Here is a 23,639-nt window from a genome sequence, read left to right as displayed (position 1 = left end):
AAGCTCTGGGGCTAGAAACATGCCCCACCTCCCCCCACTTAAAAATCTGTTCATGTTTGGCTGAAATATAAACTATTAAAAATCATCATTCCCCTTCCCTTGCTTGTGGTCCTCAGGAAAATTTTGTCAAAGTGCCACAGTAATATGTGAACATTAACATTCTAAGGCTGGGCCCGTGCCACCATGCAAATAGCAGCACACATGCCGTACTGGAAACTCCTATGAGCTGCTGGATCAACTATAGAGAAAGGTTGAGGAGTGAGCCAGGCAACGCCGCCATTATTCCTCACCACAACCCTCCCTGAATACAATACTTGACCCCAGTGGCCACCCTCCCATCTGGGACACCCCTATGACAGGAGCTCCCTCAACTCTTGGGGGAGGACGGAGACAGAGAGTGCTGGGCATAGTTTCTCCAACCAGATTCAGCACATAGCCCCACTGGCCCATTTCCCTCTTCCCCACCAAAGATAACAGGCTTCTCCTATGGTCAGCTACAGTTCGTTCTGTAGATCAAGCTGTACTGAAGATTCAGGTTTCAAACCCTGCTGGTGATACATACAGTTGTAAAAAATAGAATTTATTTCTATCTTTTTCCTTTAAGCAACCAAACACCTAGAAAATTACATATATGACCTACATTAACAGAATGTTGCTTAGATTGCAAAAGCACTCGAAAGTTAGGAAATGTCAGATTTACAGTTGCCCATGCAAACTTAGTTCAGCCCCCTTGTGTGTATACATTATTTTGCATTACTTACATAATCACAAACTATGTTTTCCACAGAACCGTTGTCTCATGCAGTTCACATTGGATGCAAAAGGAGGCAGAATCAAGGTTGCATGGAAACCTTAAATCTGGCATTTCCTAACTTTCAAGTGTTTGACTTTGCAACCTAAAAAACATTCTTTTAACATACTTTTTTAGTATGTAATTTTCATTAAGCTTTCTAAGCACTTCTGCTTATCTCTTCAACACAGTTCTGTGTGCATTCAGAGAGCTAATTTCCAAATAATGCCAGTAATAAAAGTTCTATCACCATCAACTCTCTTAACAACTGTAAACATACAACACATTAATAGTCTAGTAAAGTGGTTCTCAACCTTTTCCATACTATGACCATATGTTACAACAAGAAAACAAATTTCAGCCTCCCTCCCTCACTCTAGAGAAGAGTGGTCACAACTCCCAGATTGATTACCCTTCCTCTACTGCATCAAAGTACCTCTCCATTTCAACCAATAATTATTGTGTTTGTTCTGATATCTCACTCACCTAGTATGTAAAACCCACTGAAAACAAACTCCATTTTAGTGTTTGCACACCTTATTTTCTCCCTCACTCTGCCCCTCACCTCACAGTCTGATGAAAAAAAATTGCAGAGTGAAAGCTAATAAACTATATATAAATCTGGTGAAATACATTATGTTGCTATTTTAAAACTACCAAACATGTTGGTGAAATCAGCAGGAAAAGAGCTTCTAATGAACCTTAATCATCATAATTGTATCAGTTATAAAAAGTATTTTACGTTGCAAGCATTCTGAAAACATCTTTAAAAAAATCTTTGGTATTAGCTGAAATGAAAATTAAATTATTTCTCTTTGATATAATTAAAGTATATTCTTATATAAATATCAGTTAAATTGTAGTTTCATATACATGTCAATCAAGGAGGTATTTTAATTACATATCAAAACTTACTTTCCTTATGCAAGTGCACTCTAATTGATTTAATTATTTAGCCCTCCAATTATATAGTCCATATCAATCAACCAAAATGAAGCACTTATGTAGTAAAAATATAATCTGAATTTCATACATCAAATCATTGCATCCATTTTTGCATGATTCTCACACACTATATGTTACTTAGAAAACTGAAGTGTACTGCTCTGAATATTCTTGAATGATTCATTGAAATTGTGTGCATGCGCATGTGCATGTATATAAAAATAAGAAGAGACCTGCACATACCTTTAAACAACATGTAAAATGTTCTCATCATATATTTTTGAAAAATCAAGATGTGTGTTTCATTATACCTACTACTAATGTAAGTATCAGCAAGGAATGTGTGGATTTTGCACCTATTTGCTCTTAACATGTTACTCCAAAGTGACTTTTATTCCAAGTATTTAGCAGTATTTTTAAATCACATGTTATAAAATAAGCAACTTTATAAAGCATAAAACCAATTCCTCAGGGAATTAATAAAGCCTATAATCTAAGATTCAATGTGATACTTAGTGCTCACAAAACAATAACTATTATTTTAATAGTACTGTGGCATTTTGTTGCTGTTTCATTTAGGAAACAGATATTAATCCCTCATGCAATTAGACATGACTGTCAATCTTTCTTCAAACAAAACTGAAGAAAATGAAATGAAAACCACATTTCATTTTATTCCACTAGAGGGTGGTCTGCATCAGTCAGGGTGATAGTAGGAAATTTATGTAAGACAAATCCTTTCTAGTTTTGACCTGTTGATAAACAGGTCTTTATAGTCCACTATTCTTTGTCCCCTGTTACAAAATCATTTCTTTACATGATAGGGTATTCGCAATGAGAAGTTTTTTTTCTAAACAACATCCACCTAATTGTTGTTGTTCGGGAAGTAAAGTGGTAATAAATTTTCAGAAAACGAACGTTTTCTGAACTGTTCTGTAACCTCAGAAGCCTGCACAGATGCAGAGTCTAGTTTGCCTGCCTTTTATTTACAGAGATAAGGACAAACACAGTGTCAGTGCCTCTGCAATAGTCCCCAAAGTACTAAAGAAAATATTATAAGGAGGGAAAAAAAGAAAATTCTGTGCATTCAATTGCTTCACTTTACTAAATGGCCATACAATAACCAGTCAACTGGACAGGAGGGGGAAAAAACAACCATTTTTAAAAAACAAATCTGGTCTTCATTTTATTAATACTTCATTTTACATTTGTAAAATTGATTTTTAGCCAATCAATGCACATAAAAAACTTTAATATTCTGTCTTTAAAAAAGGGGGAAAGAAAGATATTGGTAAATCATCTATACTGGCCAAAATTAAAAAATACAGCAAAAGATAAAGGAAAAAGAAAATGCTTTACCAAATGACTTCAATCTGTATGTGGTGTCTTTTGAACTAAAGCAACCTGGTTAAAGTTTAGTGATCTCTGATCAGTTGCTTTGAGCATAGATACCCTCCTTCTATCTCTTAAAGATTAATTTAAATATCCTACACTGTCTCACAAAAATATGAAAGCACTGCTCCATACCCTCCCCGAATCAGAAGAGATAACCAGAAACATATAAAGACTTGTTCCCTTTATTCGTATCCTAAGCAGCAATGTCATATAACAGACAGGATTTTTCAGCCAACCAGACTGGAGCAGCTGCGAGTGCTACATCTTGGCACTCTGAAGCTATTGGCTCCTCTCTGGGGAGTGGAGGATGTTCAGTTATTAATGACCGCTGAGCAGGCAGCACCATGTCAGTGTGACAACTGATCGGGTGAACGATGCAGCTCTAACCACCATGGAAACAAGGAGAAATAAGAAGAGCTAGCAGGCATCTTTCTCTTCACTGGATTGTGAGCCTCAGCCAGCCGGCAACAGAGATCTGACAAACATAAGGGATCTCTGCTGGCAGCACAGAGATTCTCTCATTTTGTAGGATATCTATAGATAAATGTATCATATACTATATATATACATGCAACTCTTCACACCCTGCATTAACACAAGTATGTGGTTACCTGCACTAAGGAATCCAAATATACAGATGCAGAAGTCCTCCAGCACTGAAACTACTCTTGCAGGGTAAGTTTGTTTATATATATTATGTGATGTGTTCTACTGTTGATATTTTCATTTACACAATCCCCCCTGTCTTGTTTCCTTCAACTTATTCTATTAGACTCTTTCCAAATTTTACTTTATGTTCAGAATACAAATGCAACCACCTTTTGGCTCACAGATAATCTAAATGTGTTTGCAGGTCTCTTAGATGTGTGCATTTGCTAGCTTGAAAGAACATCAAAGGATTTTTAAAAAAAAGAACATTTCCCCCAGTCTTTGCAATGCAAAATCAAATTACACAGTTGCTTCGTGTTTTGAAACCAATAAAAACAAGATACAGGACAGCTATTTTTTCCTCTCTCTCTCCAATGGTTGGATTAAGGCAAATGCCATTGTATGTCAGGACCTAAAGCCACTGAGCACTGAAGCTGAATGAGCATATCACAAACAGTTATTGAATTTCTGCCAGGCTACATCTTAGGGATTGTGGCAAATGACTTCCCCTAAAAAAAATCCCTTTAACAGTCAGAAGGGCCAGTGTGAAGCTCTGATTGCTACTGTAGCTGGAACTGACACATGCTAGGTAAAAAGGATAACATTAAGCAAAAGAGTTCTAATCTTCTTTGGTAATTAACAAGACCACAGCAGGATGGCTCTAAAGTACATTTTTCATTTGAGAAGATTGTTGTTCAAATCAGTTGCTATATTTCCCCTAGCCTGTTTTTCTACAGAAAGGCTTTTCAATTTATTTGTAAGAAAATGTCTTTGTTTTCATATGTCTAGTTTTTGCCCAGTGTTGCTGATCAGAATGAGAAGAGCCTCCCACAGGGGATGTTGGGGGGGGGGGGGGGGGGAGAGGGGCAAGGAAGAGGAACAGAGGGGAGAATAAGAGCTAAACATTCTCCATATAATCAATATGAAATATCATGCTTGCTTTAATGTTGCTTAGTATGGGTACTTGTGTGTCATATCTTTCACGCAATATAAGCAAAGGCTTTAATATAACTCCCTTAAGATGAAAACATGTTCAGCAAAGTCCATCAGCATACATGGCTCAGTGACTTAGGCAGCAGTGAAAGCTAGAGATTTTACTTCATATCCATGCAAAGGGGAGGTTGGCTGTCTAATGTGTGCTTCCAAAGCTTTCAACAGAGCTTTTCTGTTTTATGGAGTAACACGTAGGTGTTAAAGCAGTTCACCCCTGTTCACCCTACAAAAACACCAACAGGAATCTGCTCCTCTATAGCAACGTAATTATTGGCTTGTACAATTGCAACTTCAGAGTTATTGTTAGTTTCTCAAATTACAGTGAAGACAAACATGAAAAGACAGTCAACTGCTGCATACCTGTCACCGTCTCATAAATATATCAAAAAAGGGGTGGTGTAACAATATGTAGGGGAAGATGTCAATTAATTCAGATGACCTTTGTAAATGATGACAGTAAAGCAGCTCTGACAATATGCCACAGCATTTTATTTTCCCACTGGAAAATAAACGAGCTTAATAAGAGGTTTCTTTTCAGAGTGCAAAATGAAAGGTACTGAAGCATAGCTCCCGTTATTAGCAAACTTGCTTTATGAATGGAAGTCTGTTTAAAACATACAGGTTTATCATACAATATGAAACATAACTTCTGCTTTTATTACTTAAATCTACCTTTTCAGTCATACTGCATGGTTTTTTTTTTTAGTTGTTTAAAGGAGAACTGCAACTCTCTGGTTTATACTGGTACAATATGTGGCACTGCAATGAGGAAAGAACTCATATTGTTTCTTCTTGTTATATGCAGAGCACTACTTGCATGAAAACTTTTTCTACATTATATGTCACAGCCCAGAGTTCTGAATCTTTACTTTCACTCATATTTTACATAATCAATACCATTAAAAGTTAACCTTGATAACTTTAAACCTAAGATCCACTGTTCTTTTCTGCCACGTATGCTATTTCACATACTGTTACACTATTTACAAAGATATTCCAGCTTTTGAAACATGCAGTCATTCCAATCACTCATGAATACAAAGGAAACATAGATGTCCTGATAAATAGCTAAGACTTCTTACCCATTAACCCAGCTAAACTGTATGATGACCCTATATTATGGTTAATACTCCCTAAAGCCCCCTGGTATAATATCACAGTGTCAGAGACAATGACTGGCTAATATTGTTATGGCAACCCTCGAAGTACCCCCTTTCAGAGACGGTAGATTTGGGAATTACATCACAATTCCTGTTTGGAGTACCCAGGAGCATGTGGGTATTTTTGTTTTGTACTAGATTAGACCAGACCATCTGTAACATGTGGCCACCTGCAATGCATATAATAAAATATCATGCATAATCCTTATTAATAGGTTTAGCATAAGAGGCTTTATGAAAATATTAATATACTGCAACCTACTTGTGATTAACAAGGGACACAGGGGGACAAAACTCAGACTTTGTGTAAGTCAGAGTAATTCAAATTAATGCAGTTGCACCTGCTTTCTCTGAATTTGACCCCTACTTTTAATGATGTTAATACAGATTCCAAGAACAAACATAATTCTGTTTTATTGGTCAAAAAGAACTACTATCACTTTAAATAGTTGGCAGCTAAAGAGCTCATTCAATAGCTAATTTTTTGTAGAAGCTCATGTAATAGAATAAGATAAGCAGTAAAAAACAAACAGCCTGATGTAAGATAAGGACTATCTTGCTTCAATAAGGAAAGCCTCCAGATAGAGGCAATTAAACATAATTTGATTTCTTGCATTGTATTAAAGACATTTTTAGCAGGTTATGGGGAATCAGAAATATATTCAATGACTCCAGTAACTCATGTATCCCTCTTCCACCGAACAACATATTAAGGTGAAGAAAACCATAAAAATCAGAAGGCATAGTTAATATCTCTAGAGAGTATTATCAGAGACACATTGTAAACTCTTCTACCTTATACTCTGAAAATACTACTAAAGACAAACTACAAAATGGGATAATGGAAAACTGATTTGACATAAATCACTCATAAAATTGGTTTTTGTTTTTTGTATTTTTGAAGTAAAAGATTTCTCAAAAAAAGGTTAATTTTCAAATATACCTCTACAGTTCTTTCTGTATAATACACTCCAGGCAAACTGTTATTTAAAAAAAAAAAAAAACTTTTAAATTTCCTTTTAATAAGAGGGTTGTGGTTACATACATAGATCTGGGAAGAAATTTCAGTAAGCAATTAAAATGTTTTACTGAGTGGAAATGCCATTGGAACATGAGAAGAAACAGTGCAGCAAATGCCATTAAAAAGGTCATTAGGAGCATCAGTATTAGCAAGAAATCAATATTGTTCATTGTAAGTCTTTGTAAGTGGGAAAATGCAGTACATGCAATTTATTTATTCAACCGAGCAGTTTGTAAACAGCTGAATGCTATTATTGTAAGTCATCTATAGGTCACAATGAGCATTTATCAATGTTTTTGGTATCAAAAACACTTTTTAGACATCCACAGTCTAGATCAGTGGTTCTCAACCCACGGCCCACATGTGGCCCAATTAGCACACAGTTGCGGCCTATCTGTGTGTTAAAAAAAATTCTAAATTTGCACTCTGATCTGGCCAGGGGCAGGGTTGGTTGAGGGGAGACAGCATCTGGCAGCCTGCTGGAGCACTCCTGCCAGCAGGGAGCTGGTGAGTGCTGCAGGGTGCAGGAGAGTGAGGCTCTGGGCAGGTTGGGGGGAGGGGCACTCTGGGCAGTGAGGGGGTCGGGGTGCTGGAAACAAGGGGTTTGTGGGGATGCTGCAGCACCCCCAGGTTTTAGGTTGGGCTTTGCTCCTGACTCCACTCTGTGGAGGTGTCTCTGGGTGGTGGGTGGAGTTGGGAGGGGTGCTGTGCTTCTCAACCTGCAGGCCACGTAACACGTTGTGGGCCGCATATGCAGCCCACAATGATAAATACGTTGAGAATCACTGGTCTAGATGAACTGTAAGGTTACAAAGACACAATTATTTGAAAGTTATAGACATACTTGATATTACTGATATCAACCTCCCTAATATAGGGCCATTTCCTCCAGTGGGATAAAATGGCACACATTCAGCGAAGTGAATGGAGCAATATCAATTTGTATCAGTTGAGGATCCCTCCTGGATCTCAATAGGGTTATTCCCACTTTAGGCTTTAGGTAAAGTAGCTGGGGTCCTAACTGTTGAGGAAGAATAATATGGTGAGAGTGAAATACACAGTAACTGCAATTTTTTCAAAAGGCTTGTTAACTTTAACCTCTCCAGATAGGACTCCTGTTTGTACTAGTTGAGAGCTATGTTGAAAGATTCAAGAAGTGAAATAATAATAAAATTTTATTCATAGACACATAAAATGTGGCACTACATAGTAAACCACCTAAAATCCAATATAAAGTGAACAACAAAGAAAAACCATAGACTCCCGTTACTGGCTGTTGGAGGAGCAGTCCTTTTCCATTATTCAAAGGCATCACTTGATAAACATGATTACATTTATCAAGCCGATTTTCCTTCAACTATATGCTTAGTCTTAAATTATGAAACATTTGGAAATTGGCTTATTCTTGCATCTCTCTCATTCTTCCCATTCCCAGTTCTACTTATCGGTTTGCCTTGAAAGCAATTCACACTTAAATACATTCAACTGATCCAATTTTGAATGGAAATATAAGTAAAAGCACACAATTTGTACATTAAACAATTAAACTTTGGTACAGTGCAATATGGAGACATTTCTTCTTCATCTAACATTTTTCTCCATTAACATATTTTCTTTTAGACAGCACATTTTCTGTAGCTGCTATGCCATGGGGACATAAAGCTATGATCTAATGTAAACTGGACCAAAACCAAGTGCTGTGGGCTTCACATTATTTTTGTTATTATTATTTATGGAATTAAATACAAACTTTGGGCCAAATTCTCTGGTGGTGTAACTCCAATGACTTCAGAGTTATGCCAGAAGAGAATCTGCCCCCTTCTACTTAAATCAATCTGAGAAATAGCTTTTGCACAACATTAGTATAAAATAAACACTTAACAATTTCTCTTACTGCTTAAGCTTCTATCTTTGGAGGTAAAGTCTGCAAATCTGAGTAAAAAAGCTGGCAAAAAAAAAAATCTTTCAAAATGCCTACTGTTTATTAGTATTATCCCAGGAGTCTTTTACTGGAGGCTTCTTCTCATGTGAATAACAACTACTCTGCCAGGAAAAACATTAAAGTCTCTAAAGAAGTCTTCCAAGAAAACGGTTGAAATATCAGCTTTAAGTTTAACTATATCAAGAATCCCCTGGACATCCAGCTACCTGCATTAAGAAAAAAATGACTGTTTATACAATTCTCTTATCTAGGAGGCTGCCAATTTCTGCAAAGCCTTGCTGAATAAATTAGAGACTAACAACAACATGCACCATAATAGATATATAGAAAGAGAGAGAAAAAAAGACAGATACACACAAACTCCAGCAAAATCATCTACTGGGACTTTACTGAGCCTCTTAGGATTGAAAACCACATGGGAGTGGACAGTGTCATTGAAAAGAAAACAGGAATCTCCTTGTGGGAAACTCCTCATGCAGGGAATGTGGTGCTATTAACACCAAGTTCAGCAAATTAGTGGGCTGTTAGCATGATTTTGTATAATTAGAGGAAATTGCAAATGACAGTAAGGTTGGTTAGCTTCATCACTATGGCCATAATACAGGAAAGCACCCAAGCATTCTCTTAAGCATGACTTAAGCATGTGCTTAAGTGCTTTCCTAAATCAAGACCTATAGTTCGGTTTCACAGCAGTGACATAACTTTGCTGTGAATAGAACAAAATATTGCATTGTACATTAGGTCTGAGTTTCCCTTTCCTTCATATGCCGTGTAAATTTGCATTGTGCTTAAAATCAGTGTGAAATTTGTCACCTGCATAAGATTTTTTTAAAAAGTAAAGATAAGTTTTCTCAATCTTTGCAGAAGTATAAGGTTAGTTCTAAATTTAAAGGATTTTATATATATTTTCCTTTCCCTTGTCCCATTCCTGTTCCCTTATTTCCAAAAGAGGTGCTTCTCTACCTTCCCTGGCCTTCCCATCAACCCCTGAAAGGGGCTTCCTCCAGAGTAGGCATCATTAACCCTAGCTGTGCTGACACTGGCCTAATCCCACACATTGCCAGCAGTGTGCTGAATCCTCTTCACCATCAGCCTGATGGCCCAATGCAAACGCTCTCCTCCTTTATGTTTCTGTCCCAGTGGAGAGGTCAGGAGCAGGCAGTGCAGGGAAGTGGAGCATGTCAGGAAGCAAGAGGGACCAGTCAGGACCTGTTCTAGACAAGAATCCCAACTTGGCTCAGACTCCCAGAAACCTTCCCTCTACCCAAAACAGCAAACTCTAGCTCAGTGGTTCCCAAACTTTAACAACGTGTGAACCCCTTTCACTAAAATGTCAAGTCTCGCGAACCCCCTCCTAAAAATGAATATTCCCAGGGATTTTCTCCTTTACCTGAGTATAAATGATAAAAGCAGTGATCTTGGAAATATAAAATTTGTTTTTATCACATGTTTATTACACACTATTTATTATTAATTACTATTTATCATTACAGTATTTTTATTATATTATGAAACTGGCAACACTCTTCCAAAATCTCAAGCTTGTATCACTTGAATAAGCCTGTTATAAGACAAGGCTCTTATGTTTCATCAAGGATTATCAGATGTGAAACAGCATGAAGGTATTTAAGAAGCCAACTCAAAGAGTTCCCCCTACACAAGTATTCAGGTCTTCAGTCGTCCAGGAAAGCACCACACGTTACAACAAAGCTTAAACTTGTTCTTCATAATAATTTTAAAAACAATACTAGCTGCCTATTTAATTTTAAAAACAGCAAAAAATACCCACCTCCCTTTCCATTTCTTATAAGGCGTCTTGAAGTTTAAATCTCCTCAGTGCAATAGATATGCTTGCTTTGATCTGCTTAGCTCTTGGAAGTCCAGGGGCTCCAGGCTGCTGGCCTCATGCTGCCCGGGGCCCCTAGCGACAGCTCTGTCCACCATTAGGGAATTTGTTCCCGAGAACCCCCTGTAACATTTCGTGAACCCCCAGGGGTTCACGAACCCCAGTTTGGGAACCACTGCTCTAGCTGCTCCCATAACCCTCACAAAACAGCTGTCTTTTAGGTGTTCATCATGGAAAATAGCCAGACTCCTAAAAGTTGTTCCCCCCACTCCCAATTTTAAAGCTTAGAAAACAATTAAATGGGTCAAATTTTCATTTATGTTTCTTGCAAAGCTCTAAACAAAAATATCTTAATATGAAAAACAAAAAATATTGCAGACAGGCAGAGTTCCATTTCCAGCATTGTGGGAGTCAGATTAGATTCATAACTCCCATTAATGCCAGTTAACAATAAATAGGAGCAGTGTGACTAATTTTCTATGCCTGGTGCTGAGAGTTTATCCCAGATACTTTTACTGGACTAAGCCCTTTAGAGTATATTTTTCCCACATGGCCAGGTATTAAGTTGAAAAACAACTGCTGAGCTTGTACAATAGTTATTTTTATGACACGTCCGCAATAAGGTGATTTCATTATTCCCTTTAATAGAATTTGCTAGCATGGTTATTACTTGATAAAGTATAGAGAGACCATACTGCCTTGAGAAAGGCAAAATGATGAATGATAGTAATACTAGTTTATGGGGGCAATGCTGAGATGTGAGGAAAGACAAAAAGGACGTCACTGTAAAAATAGGGATAAGCAGATTCACCTGGCACACACTGCTCAGATTATGCATCCTCCTGACTCTTCCTTTGGTGTAGTTTATTCAGACACTATTTCTTATATATATGGCATCAGATATATCTGAAGTGTCAGAAGGGTGTGTATACGTACACACACACAAACACCAGCTTCTGACACTTCAGTTGCTTGTCACATGTATTACAATAATGGAAACATTTTGTACTTACCATATAGCCCAAGTAAAGGCTGTGCACTGCAGATATTCATGGGAAAAAGGATCCTGCCCCTAAGAGTGTCAGCAAAGTCACAGTATCCCACACCCATGGGGAGGCAGAGAAAATAGCTAGCAGATCCATGTAATTACAGATCCATTGGCCATACTTCCTCCCTTCCAAAGACCCAACAATTCTCTGAATGCTTGGACCTGGAGATCCCTACCCAATTCCCTAAGCCCAGCCCCTTCTGCACAGATACACTGTAACATTGGGCACTAACAGGATTTGATCCTAAGTGAATAAGGCAATTAAGGCGCTCTGTGAACTCTCTTCAACTTTTCTATAAAATATTAATCTTCACATCTTAGCATGCATTTCATTTTAAGGGTTACATTTTCAGAATGTGTCCTATCTTTTCCAGGCAAAATGTGTGTCACCATCCCTTCCAATTCAATAGCATGTTCAAATCCAGTAGGAAGAAGAGCAAATAAGTCACATTTGTATCCACTTTGTAGCTGACACTAACATACAGACACAACATGCCCCCACCAGAGAGGAAGTTGGGCTTCCACCCACTGGAAACATACCCTTAAATATGATGATCACATTCTGTAACATGTACATTTTTCTTTCTACAATACAAATTACATTATGTAAAACACACAAAATGGAAAGAAATGAAAAGGGAGTAATAAAACAGTGCTAGTATGGGGTATAAGCCAAGGAAATTTTGCTTAACAACTCATGTGATGTTCGTAATTCTTCCTCATTAGGAACAGATACTACAGCACAAATGGCCTTCTATCATGTTGTCTCTAAAGTGGGCAATTTCATATACTCCGGGTGATTTTTGTTTATGTTCAAGTATCCCAGTACAACTGAGCTGGATAAAAAACATTGTGGGAAGCCTTAACTGAAATTGTTCTCTTTTATTCATACTTGTTTTTCGCTAATTGTGTTGGTTTCTGTTTCCCCTTAGCAACATTTCAACTGAGTTCTGTGTAAAGCTAATTATAAGAGAATGTTATGCTAAAAAACCAACAAAATGAAACTATGAACATTAAAATGTCTATAACAAGCAGAGCAATTTAAAATCCTTTCACAGATGGTCCTAAGAATTGCCACCACTGGGCCCAATCCATTGTAATAAATGACAGAAGTCCGAATGATGTCAACAGAAGCAAGAATGGGGCATTAAGAATCTTCTCTTTTCACCTGTTGGTGTTTTTATCATTTTTTCATCTAGGAAAGCAGAACTCATCATGCTGCTTCATTTGAACTTGTACAGTAAGGTAGCAGACACAAAAGAATAACTCAAAGAGGTCTCTTTTTTCATTGTTTGGAAAAATCCTAGTCATTTCACACATTTTAGTGCAATCCTATTTCTCTGAAGGTCTAGAGGACATCCAAAGCCTTCAGATAATCAGGATTTCAGATGGGGGGGAGGGAGGTCAAGCCAGCCAGCTTTAAAAGGCCTGCCTTCAGGATCTCCATCCCCAGAATCCAGAGAAGAGTCCACCATCTGGTTTTTCAGATGCTGTGCTCTGAGAGATCCTGGGAACATCACCAGCCTTCAGTTAATCATTTTTTGGTTAATTGGAGTTTGATTAATTTGGGTTGCCTGTTGTGCATTTTACTTCACATGTGTGAGGGAAACAGTTGTGCAGGAAGTCAGCCAATAGAACGTCCGACTGTTACTAAAGTATTACATTCTCAGTGAGGAAGACCAAACCTCCTCAATATTTAATACGTGTCTAGCCTTGAAAAAATAATTCATGAGGAATGAAACCCATATTTCAAAAAAGAGTATATATGAGTCCAGTACTGTAACGTCACTATCAGTACAGCTTTCACACTTTAGCATTACAATAAAGGAGCACTTTTCTTTCATTTTATATTGCATATTTCACTGCACTGTAGTTAAACATATTTCAGTGAAGCACATCATTATTTCCACAGCCAACAGAATATCTGGATGAGGAGGGGAGGAGCAGTCATGGATTTTTCAGTTTTTGAAAGCTACAATAATTCACCGTAAAAGGGGAAAACCAATTTTTATGTCCCATTTGTGTGGCCAATTGCCTAATATGAGACAAAGTTTTGTGCTCCAGCAGTATTTTGAAATGTAGTTATAGAAAATATACAAAGGATTTACCCATATACTCCCATTTGTAGTAATGAGAGTTATAAACTTGGTTCCCCTGAATACTGAAAGCAGGGTTATGCCAAATGCCACCTATGAAACTTCATCTCTATTTACTCCACACTCAGGTTTACCAGATAGGTTGGCTCAGGACTCTGAATCTTTTGGCAAACCTAGCCTGAACCAAGCCCATTCATCTCCCCATCAGCCTGATTTCTCCTCTCTGGTAACAGTTTATTTCCTTTGGAGAGGGGAAGGAGAGATTGCAGTAGCGCACAAACCCCTTCAGCTCTTCATATATCAGATCACAAACCCATTCTCCTTGGTCTATCAAAAAGATGTTATTACAATACTGAAACAAATACTACATAAAGGACTTAATTCTGCTATCATTCACTCTTGTGTATGAAAAAGAACAGGAGTACTTGTGGCACCTTAGAAACTAACAAATGTATTAGAGCATAAGCTTTCGTGGACTACAGCCCACTTCTTCGGATGCATCCGAAGTGGGCTGTAGTCCACGAAAGTTTATGCTCTAATAAATTTGTTAGTCTCTAAGGAGCCACAAGTACTCCTGTTCTTTTTCGGATACAGACTAACACGGCTGCTACTCTGAAACAACTCTTGTGTATGTGAGCCATAATTCCACTGTAGTTATACTAGTGTAAAACTGATACTAGTAACCTGAAAATCAGGCCCAAACTCTATAAAGAAACAATTCTCATAAGTCCCGATTCTGCTACTTTTACTTACATTGTGTGGTAATTTACTCCACAAGTAAGACACTACCTAGCATAAGTAAAGGTGACTGAAGTGAGCTCAGATAGTTCGTAAATGTGACAAGAACACTGTATAGTAGATTATATGGGTGAAAGTGATCATGAAATCATAGAGTTTGCAATTCTAAGGAAGGGTAGAAGGGAGAACAGCAAAATAGAGACAATGGATTTCAGGAAGGCAGATTTTGGGAAGCTCAGAGAGCTGATAGGTAAGGTCCCATGGGAATCAAGACTGAGGGGAAAAACAACTGAGGAGAGTTGGCAGTTTTTCAAAGGGACACTATTAAGGGCCCAAAAGCAAGCTATTCCGCTGGTTAGGAAAGATAGAAAATGTGGCAAAAGACCACCTTGGCTTAACCACGAGATCTTGCACGATCTAAAAAATAAAAAGGAGTCATATAAAAAATGGAAACTAGGACAGATTACAAAGGATGAATATAGGCAAACAACACAGGAATGCAGTGGCAAGATTAGAAAGGCAAAGGCACAAAATGAGCTCAAACTAGCTACGGGAATAAAAGGAAACAAGAAGACTTTTTATCAATACATTAGAAGCAAGAGGAAGACCAAAGACAGGGTAGGCCCACTGCTTAGTGAAGAGGGAGAAACAGTAACAGGAAACTTGGAAATGGCAGAGATGCTTAATGACTTCTTTGTTTCGGTCTTCACCGAGAAGTCTGAAGGAATGCCTAACATAGTGAATACTAATGGGAAGGGGGTAGGTTTAGCGGATAAAATAAAAAAAGAACAAGTTAAAAATCACTTAGAAAAGTTAGATGCCTGCAAGTCACCCGGGCCTGATGAAATGCATCCTAGAATACTCAAGGAGCTAATAAAGGAGGTATCTGAGCCTCTAGCTATTATCTTTGGAAAGTCATGGGAGACGGGAGAGATTCCAGAAGACTGGAAAAGGGCAAATATAGTGCCCATCTATAAAAAGGGAAATAAAAACAACCCAGGTAACTACAGACCAGTTAGTTTAACTTCTGTGCCAGGGAAGATAATGGAGCAAGTAATTAAGGAAATCATCTGCCAACACTTGGAAGGTGGTAAGGTGATAGGGAATAGCCAGCATGGATTTGTGAAGAACAAATCATGTCAAACCAATCTGATAGCTTTCTTTGATAGGATAACGAGCCTTGTGGATAAGGGTGAAGCGGTGGATGTGGTATACCTAGACTTTAGTAAGGCATTTGATACGGTCTCGCATGATATTCTTATCGATAAACTAGGCAAATACAAATTAGATGGGGCTACTATAAGGTGGGTGCATAACTGGCTGGATAACCGTACTCAGAGAGTTGTTATTAATGGTTCCCAATCCTGCTGGAAAGGCGTAACGAGTGGGGTACCGCAGGGGTCTGTTTTGGGACCGGCTCTGTTCAATATCTTCATCAACGACTTAGATATTGGCATAGAAAGTACGCTTATTAAGTTTGCGGATGATACCAAACTGGGAGGGATTGCAACTACTTTGGAGGACAGGGTCATAATTCAAAATGATCTGGACAAATTGGAGAAATGGTCTGAGTTAAACAGGATGAAGTTTAACAAAGACAAATGCAAAGTGCTCCACTTAGGAAGGAAAAATCAATTTCACACATACAGAATGGGAAAAGTCTGTCTAGGAAGGAGTACGGCAGAAAGGGATCTAGGGGTTATAGTAGACCACAAGCTAAATATGAGTCAACAGTGTGATGCTGTTGCAAAAAAAGCAAACATGATTCTGGGATGCATTAACAGGTGTGTTGTGAGCAAGACACGAGAAGTCATTCTTCCGCTCTACTCTGCTCTGGTTAGGCCTCAGCTGGAGTATTGTGTCCAGTTCTGGGCGCCGCATTTTAAAAAAGATGTGGAGAAATTGGAAAGGGTCCAGAGAAGAGCAACAAGAATGATTAAAGGTCTTGAGAACATGACCTATGAAGGAAGGCTGAAAGAACTGGGTTTGTTTAGTTTGGAAAAGAGAAGACTGAGAGGGGACATGATAGCAGTTTTCAGGTATCTAAAAGGGTGTCATAAGGAGGAGGGAGAGAACTTGTTCACCTTAGCCTCTAAGGACAGAACCAGAAACAATGGGTTTAAACTGCAGCAAGGGAGGTCTAGGTTGGACATTAGGAAAAAGTTCCTAACTGTCAGGGTGGTTAAACACTGGAACAAATTGCCTAGGGAGGTTGTGGAATCTCCGTCTCTGGAGATATTTAAGAGTAGGTTAGATAAATGTCTATTAGGGATGGTCTAGGCAGTATTTGGTCCTGCCATGCGGGCAGGGGACTGGACTCGATGACCTCTCGAGGTCCCTTCCAGTCCTATAATCTATGAATCTATGAATCTATGAATATCTAAGACATATGCAAACTCTAGGGTATATTTTTACAGGATATTTGCAGAGGCGATCAGAGTAACATCAGATTGCTTATCCTTGATCTTTGTGCCATTGCTGATACCATGTCTATTATTACCTATTCCGAGACAGCATTAGGTTCTGTACTTCATGCTGATTTCATCGTCTAGTCTAAACTGGACACCTACATAAATCCATAATGTGCACATATGTAATACCAGGTATCTTTTCACAACTGGATTCCTATTGCCTCCTGAAAGCAGTTGTAAGATGCTTTAAAAAGAATAGAAAGGCTTACATTATGCACCAGTAAAAACATGAGTTTATTGCAAAACTTGACAAATAGAATAACTTTATTTTACAGTAATTTTCTTAAAATTATGTATTTTCTACAAGCCAAAGTTTTCAGACCTGGATGCCTAAATTTAGGTTCCTCAATTCAAATTTAGGCATCTAAATAAAAGAGATTTGCATTTTAAAGGTGCTGAGCATCTGAAGTTTCAACTGATTCCAGTAGGATTTTTGGTGCTCACTCCTTCTGAAAATTAGATCATTTTTATTTAGGCATATAACTTTGGATTTAGGAGTGTAATGGCAACCAGTTTTGAAAATGTTGGCCTTAATGAGTAGCATTCAGTAGTAAGCCATTTTATACAAAGCACTGTAATAAATGTGGGTGTACTTTTTAAAAATTACTGGTTGAAATATAAAATTATCCATATGTTTTCCAAACTTTCAAGTGCTTCTAGAGCTCTGGCCCAGATCCTCCACTGAATTCAATGAAGCTATACAATTTTCAAGGATTTGGCCCTCTGCTTCTAAATAAAAGTTCTTTTCCTATTGCATTGATTGGAGAAATCACAATGTTACTGGGGGAGTGTTCTTTATATTTCAGTTCTTGGTTTTTAAGAGCTCTTTTGCATCATTACTCTGACACTCTCTAGGCCTGATCCATAGGCCAATGAAGTCAATGGGAATCTTTACACGGACTTCCATGGGATTTGGATCAGGCCCTAAGAATCTTATTTTTGGTATAATTTGCTTTTTATTGGTTTTTCCAAACAACAAAATCTTAGTAATTATTTCACCCCAATAATGTTAAATAAGGCATCTGACATTACATTTAAGAAAAAAATCAACAGATATTTTTCAGAGTAACAGCCGTGTTAGTCTGTATCCGCAAAAAGAAGAACAGGAGTACTTGTGGCACCTTAGAGACTAACAAATTTATTAGAGCATAAGCTTTCGTGGACTACAGCCCACTTCTTCGGATGCATATAGAATGGAACATATAATGAGGAGATATATATACACACATACAGAGAGAGCATAAACAGGTGGGAGTTGTCTTACCAACTCTGAGAGGCCAATTAATTAAGGAAAAAAAAAAAAAAAAAAAAACTTTTGAAGTGATAATCAAGCTAGCCGAGTACAGACAGTGTGATAAGAAGTGTGAGAGTACTTACAAGGGGAGATAGTCAACGTTTGTAATGGCTCAGCCATTCCCAGTCCTTATTCAAACCGGAGTTGATTGTGTCTAGTTTGCATATCAATTCTAGCTCTGTAGTCTCTCTTTGGAGTCTGTTTTTGAAGTTTTTCTGTTGTAATATAGCCACCCGCAGGTCTGTCACTGAATGACCAGACAGGTTAAAGTGTTCTCCCACTGGTTTTTGAGTATTTTGATTCCTGATGTCAGATTTGTGTCCATTAATTCTTTTGCGTAGAGACTGTCCGGTTTGGCCAATGTACATGGCAGAGGGGCATTGCTGGCACATGATGGCATAGATCACATTGGTAGATGTGCAGGTGAACGAGCCCCTGATGGTATGGCTGATGTGATTAGGTCCTATGATGATGTCACTTGAATAGATATGTGGACAGAGTTGGCATCGGGGTTTGTTACAAGGATAGGTTCCTGGGTTAGTGGTTTTGTTCAGTGATGTGTGGTTGCTGGTGAGTATTTGCTTTAGGTTGGGGGGTTGTCTGTAAGTGAGGACAGGTCTGTCTCCCAAGATCTGTGAGAGTAAAGGATCATCTTTCAGGATAGGTTGTAGATCTCTGATGATGCGCTGGAGAGGTTTTAGTTGGGGGCTGAAGGTGACAGCTAGTGGTGTTCTGTTATTTTCTTTGTTGGGCCTGTCTTGTAGGAGGTGACTTCTGGGTACTCGTCTGGCTCTGTCAATCTGTTTTTTCACTTCAGCAGGTGGGTATTGTAGTTTTAAGAATGCTTGATAGAGATCTTGTAGGTGCTTGTCTCTATCCGAGGGATTGGAGCAAATGCGGTTATATCTTAGAGCTTGGCTGTAGACAATGGATCGTGTGGTGTGTCCTGGATGGAAGCTGGAGGCATGTAGGTAAGTGTAGCGGTCAGTAGGTTTCCGGTATAGGGTGGTATTGATGTGACCATTGCTTATTAGCACAGTAGTGTCCAGGAAATGGACCGCTTGTGTGGATTGATCTAGGCTGAGGTTGATGGTGGGATGGAAATTATTGAAATCATGGTGAAATTCCTCAAGGGCTTCTTTTCCATGAAAAAGTTTTTTTTTTTTTTTTTTTTTTTTTTTTCCTTAATTAATTGGCCTCTCAGAGTTGGTAAGACAACTCCCACCTGTTTATGCTCTCTCTGTATGTGTGTATATATATCTCCTCATTATATGTTCCATTCTATATGCATCCGAAGAAGTGGGCTGTAGTCCACGAAAGCTTATGCTCTAATAAATTTGTTAGTCTCTAAGGTGCCACAAGTACTCCTGTTCTTCTATCAACAGATATTATATATCTAAAAAAACCCCATAAATATTCAACACAAATATGACAGGGAAATGTTTATAATTGGGTCAGGATATAAGACTACTTGTGAAGAGCTAGGAAATTATAAGTGTACAAGAATAAGCCTTAGACACCATTTTTAACCTCTCTTACAGAGGCTAATCATAAACTTTCAAAAGGGCTGACCAAATTTCATAGATGGCATCAACCCTGTCACTGCGCTGAAATGTATTTCTTTCAGGAGCAGCAATATGCCACTGACCAATATTCATGATTGAGGAAAATGTTAACTCCTATAAAATCAGTCTTGTTTGCATAAATAAAACAAAGTTTTTGATATACAGATAATATACTTTATTGCACCCATATGACCCAAAATGAACAGGGGATCTTCTGAGAATCCCAGTATTAAGGATCAGATCAAGTCAGTTTAGCATTTCATAAGCAAAGGCCTTGGAATTATAGTAATTCTATAATGTATGTGCTAGTATGCCTCCGATGGAGTATATAAATCCTACACAGCAGAACCCCAAAGCTAAAGTCCTTTCCTTCCATGGGGTAAGTGAAGAGTATTTGTTTCATCCCCAAAATCTGATTCAGCTATCAGGCAGCAGAGACTGATTGGGTATCCCAGCACAGCAAGAATCTGATGGGAGACATCATATACTTGGAACAGGTGAAAGCAATGTTTCTGATCCTTCTCCTTGGGGCTTGCTACATACTTCAAGTCTCAGATTCAAAGAGGCAGGGCTGAATAATCTGAGAACAGAGACAATTTACCCCAAACCCACAAAGGCACTTAGGCATTGCAAAAGGGCTGTCACCAGGGAGGAGAGAAATTCAAGTTCAAATCCCTTCTCTTCTGGCAGCAGGTGGAATTGAATCAGGGTCCCCCACATCCCGGGTGAAGGCTAAAAAGTCTATGCCTCTTCCTCCGCCCCCCTCTCCTCTCCTCTCCCTCCCCCGCTCCCCGTATCACTGGCCATTTTGTATGGATCTAGGCAGGCTCTGGGCACGCCTACTGGCTCAGGCCTCACAGGCAAGATAGTCAGGAATACAACTAGTTACCTCTGGCCTAAGGATCCTGTTGCAGCTTAAGTGTGAAATAGGGGCTGGGCACAGAGACTGAGGCAATAGTGCACATGCCAAGAGGCAGAAACTTGGGTGCCTCTGGGACTTTAACAATGGAACTTTAGTTGTCGAGGTGTTTTAGCCACCTCTAGGGTTAGGCAGCAGCCAAGTAGCGCTTTGAGGATCTCAGTGAAGCCTAAACTTTTGACATAGGCACCTAAGCCCTGTGGCTCTGGGTTTCTGCTACTATGTTTGCGATAAAATTAACACCTTTTTGTTCACAAGAAGAGAATTTTTTGTATTTCCTGTTCCAAAGGGGGGTAACCTGTCACTGTAAACTTCTTCTCCACCTCCCACAATGTTGTACAATAACTTGTCTGAATGCCCTTCTACACTGAAATTTTTAAAAGCCTGGACATGAATGTACTGTTTTTATTCAGAGACCAGGCACTGACCATTTTCTGAAACAGTCTGACTGCTGGCTGGCCAACCATTCCCCAGAATGTGACATTGCCTTTAGTAACAATCTTCCCCATTCTACTACGTGTTCAGTGTGTTCCAATAATTTTTGGCTGGATCAACTTCTGTTTTACATGTAAGGCTGAGATTTTGGCATTAGCATAAGTATAAATCCATACGGTTGGTCTGATATTCATATTAAGGTCTAATCTCCATGCCAGCCTGTGGTTTTCTGTTCCTACATTCGTGTTTTAACTAATCCAGTCAATAGGTCGAAGCTGCTTTACACTTTACATGAACCAAGGTTGCAGTGAGCTGTTTGTTGGGTGTGTCAGATAAAAAATCTTGCCAACATAGATTTATTTTTAGTGCCAACTGGGTTTCTCAATTGTAGTCGTCTCCAATATCGCAATTTATCCAGTAGATACTTCTACTAGGGTTATTTAAAAGATATGAACAATATAATTAGAGTTACCTACATTTCAGAGTATCCTTATGTAGCCAACCAATATCTTTTTATTCCCAATGTTAAAAAAAAAAAAAAGAGGGATGAGATTTTACCTTACGCAAAGGATTTCAAATTATGGTCTGATTTATAGAACCCCACTGACGCCATATGGAGTGTAAATCAGGGGAGAATTTAGTCCCAAACATTAAATTCCAGAATTCTCAATAATGGTATTCATATTGTAAAACAAGTTTCATTTCCATTTGAAGGTATATCTCATTGCACTAATTTTAGCACTAATTTTAGGGGGAACAGTCTTGAAGTAGTCTTCTGTTAGTAACTATTTTGCGAGTAGGGGATAGAGAGGGGGCTTTTCATGCTATTCTTTTGTTAATATTTTAAAGAAAATTAATTATTGCTCCAATAATTTTATTTGATTGTTTATATTTCTACATTAAGCAAGCCTGTAGTCAGTATTACTAAAATAAGGGCACGGTGTACACCATGAAAGGTAATTGTGAGTACAAGCCATCTAGAAGTTTCAGAAGCAGCAACAACTTTGTTTTACAAAAATCATAGTGATAAATAACAATAGCATATTTCTCAGCCTATCCCAGCACATTTGTCCTGACAAAGTCGGCCAGATTGCCATTCGCTCTAGGGAAACATTTTAGATTTGGTTTGCAAAAAATATTGATTGTTCCCTGTTAATTATAACGCATGTAAAGAGTTCCTGTTATGCAATTTGATCCAGCAGTCCTTACTCAGACAGATCTTCCCAAGACAATCAGCAAGAGTTTTGCCTCAATAAGAATACCCTGCTTAGGCCCTAATTCAGCCTTTAAAATACTTTTCTAAATATTTCTTTTTCATTTTCTCTCAAAAGACATCCATTCCTTCTCACTTACTTATGCCGTTGCTTTGTATCATACGATGACTATAAATGCTTAATCACATCTGAATAGTTATAAGCAACCATTTCTTTCTTTAGCCTCCTCAGAAGTATTTAAAAGGTCAGGGTTCATTACTACCACTATTGCCAGCAATCATACACAGAGTACTAAAATCACTTATTGCTGATGCTTTTAGCTAAATAAATCACATCAGCAGTTCTTGAGTCTGAAGTTCTGATTTATTTAGTGCTAGACAGACTCTTTAGGCTCAGCACCAAGTACGGGATGGTCACATCTGGCCACACCAAGAAGAGGGAAGAAAGGCTCCCTTTTTCTTTTGGGTGGGGCAATATCTTGCATCAACCCTTTACACCATGCTGCACGTTGCCTTCCTCACATCTAGCTAGTGCTGCTAGCCAGCGTGCAAGAGTACATGGAGCCATGGCTCCTCCTACTCCACGCACCTCTCTGCTTTGGTCTCATAGAGGTGATAGTACAAGCACAACCTCCTGATCTCATCTCTGTACCCAGACCTATGATCTGGTTAGGTCCTGTGTAGCTGTGTAGGGGACTTTACTCCCCCTTATTGATCAGCACAAGGGCACAAACTAGCCCTTAATGGTTTGGTCCCTAATCACGAACGAACAAAAAATGTTCTATAGAATAGCTTTCTGAAAATGTCTTTCCTGAAAGCAATTATTCAGCTAATAATCTTTACATGTACTCGGGGCTTAGATACCAAGGTGAGAGAGGGCATGGAAATACCTGAAGATAAAATTATTGGAACATTTTAACCACTGAGCATTAAAAAGATCTCCCCAATTATGCAACATAGAAATGGGTGGTGCAAAAAAAGGGCAGAATACGCAGAAGAGCAATCGTTTGCATATCAAAATGTATATACTATATAGATATATTAATAGAAAACAAATTGACAAAACAAGAGTACATATGTTACTGTTTTCCAGAACAGCAGTAGCTCATTGTCAATTTAC

The 23,639-nt window shown here is 38.4% G+C and overlaps 2 protein-coding genes across 8 annotated transcripts in view; one reads left to right on the top strand and one right to left on the bottom strand.

The window, feature by feature from the left end:
- The window catches only part of IMMP2L (inner mitochondrial membrane peptidase subunit 2), an 858,170-nt gene that overhangs the window by 375,583 nt on the left and 458,948 nt on the right, over window positions 1-23,639 (bottom strand). The gene's annotated exons all lie outside the window — the stretch shown is intronic.
- The window catches only part of LRRN3 (leucine rich repeat neuronal 3), a 54,957-nt gene continuing 34,793 nt past the window's right edge, over window positions 3,476-23,639 (top strand). The window contains exon 1 of the mRNA XM_054024206.1: window positions 3,476-3,805. The gene's annotated coding sequence lies outside the window, so the exon portion shown is untranslated. The remainder of the gene's footprint in view (window positions 3,806-23,639) is intronic.

This window comes from Malaclemys terrapin, chromosome 1 (genome assembly GCF_027887155.1).
Source record: "Malaclemys terrapin pileata isolate rMalTer1 chromosome 1, rMalTer1.hap1, whole genome shotgun sequence".
Classification (NCBI taxonomy): Eukaryota; Metazoa; Chordata; order Testudines; family Emydidae; genus Malaclemys; species Malaclemys terrapin.
This window is presented reverse-complemented; position numbering and strand designations above follow the sequence as displayed.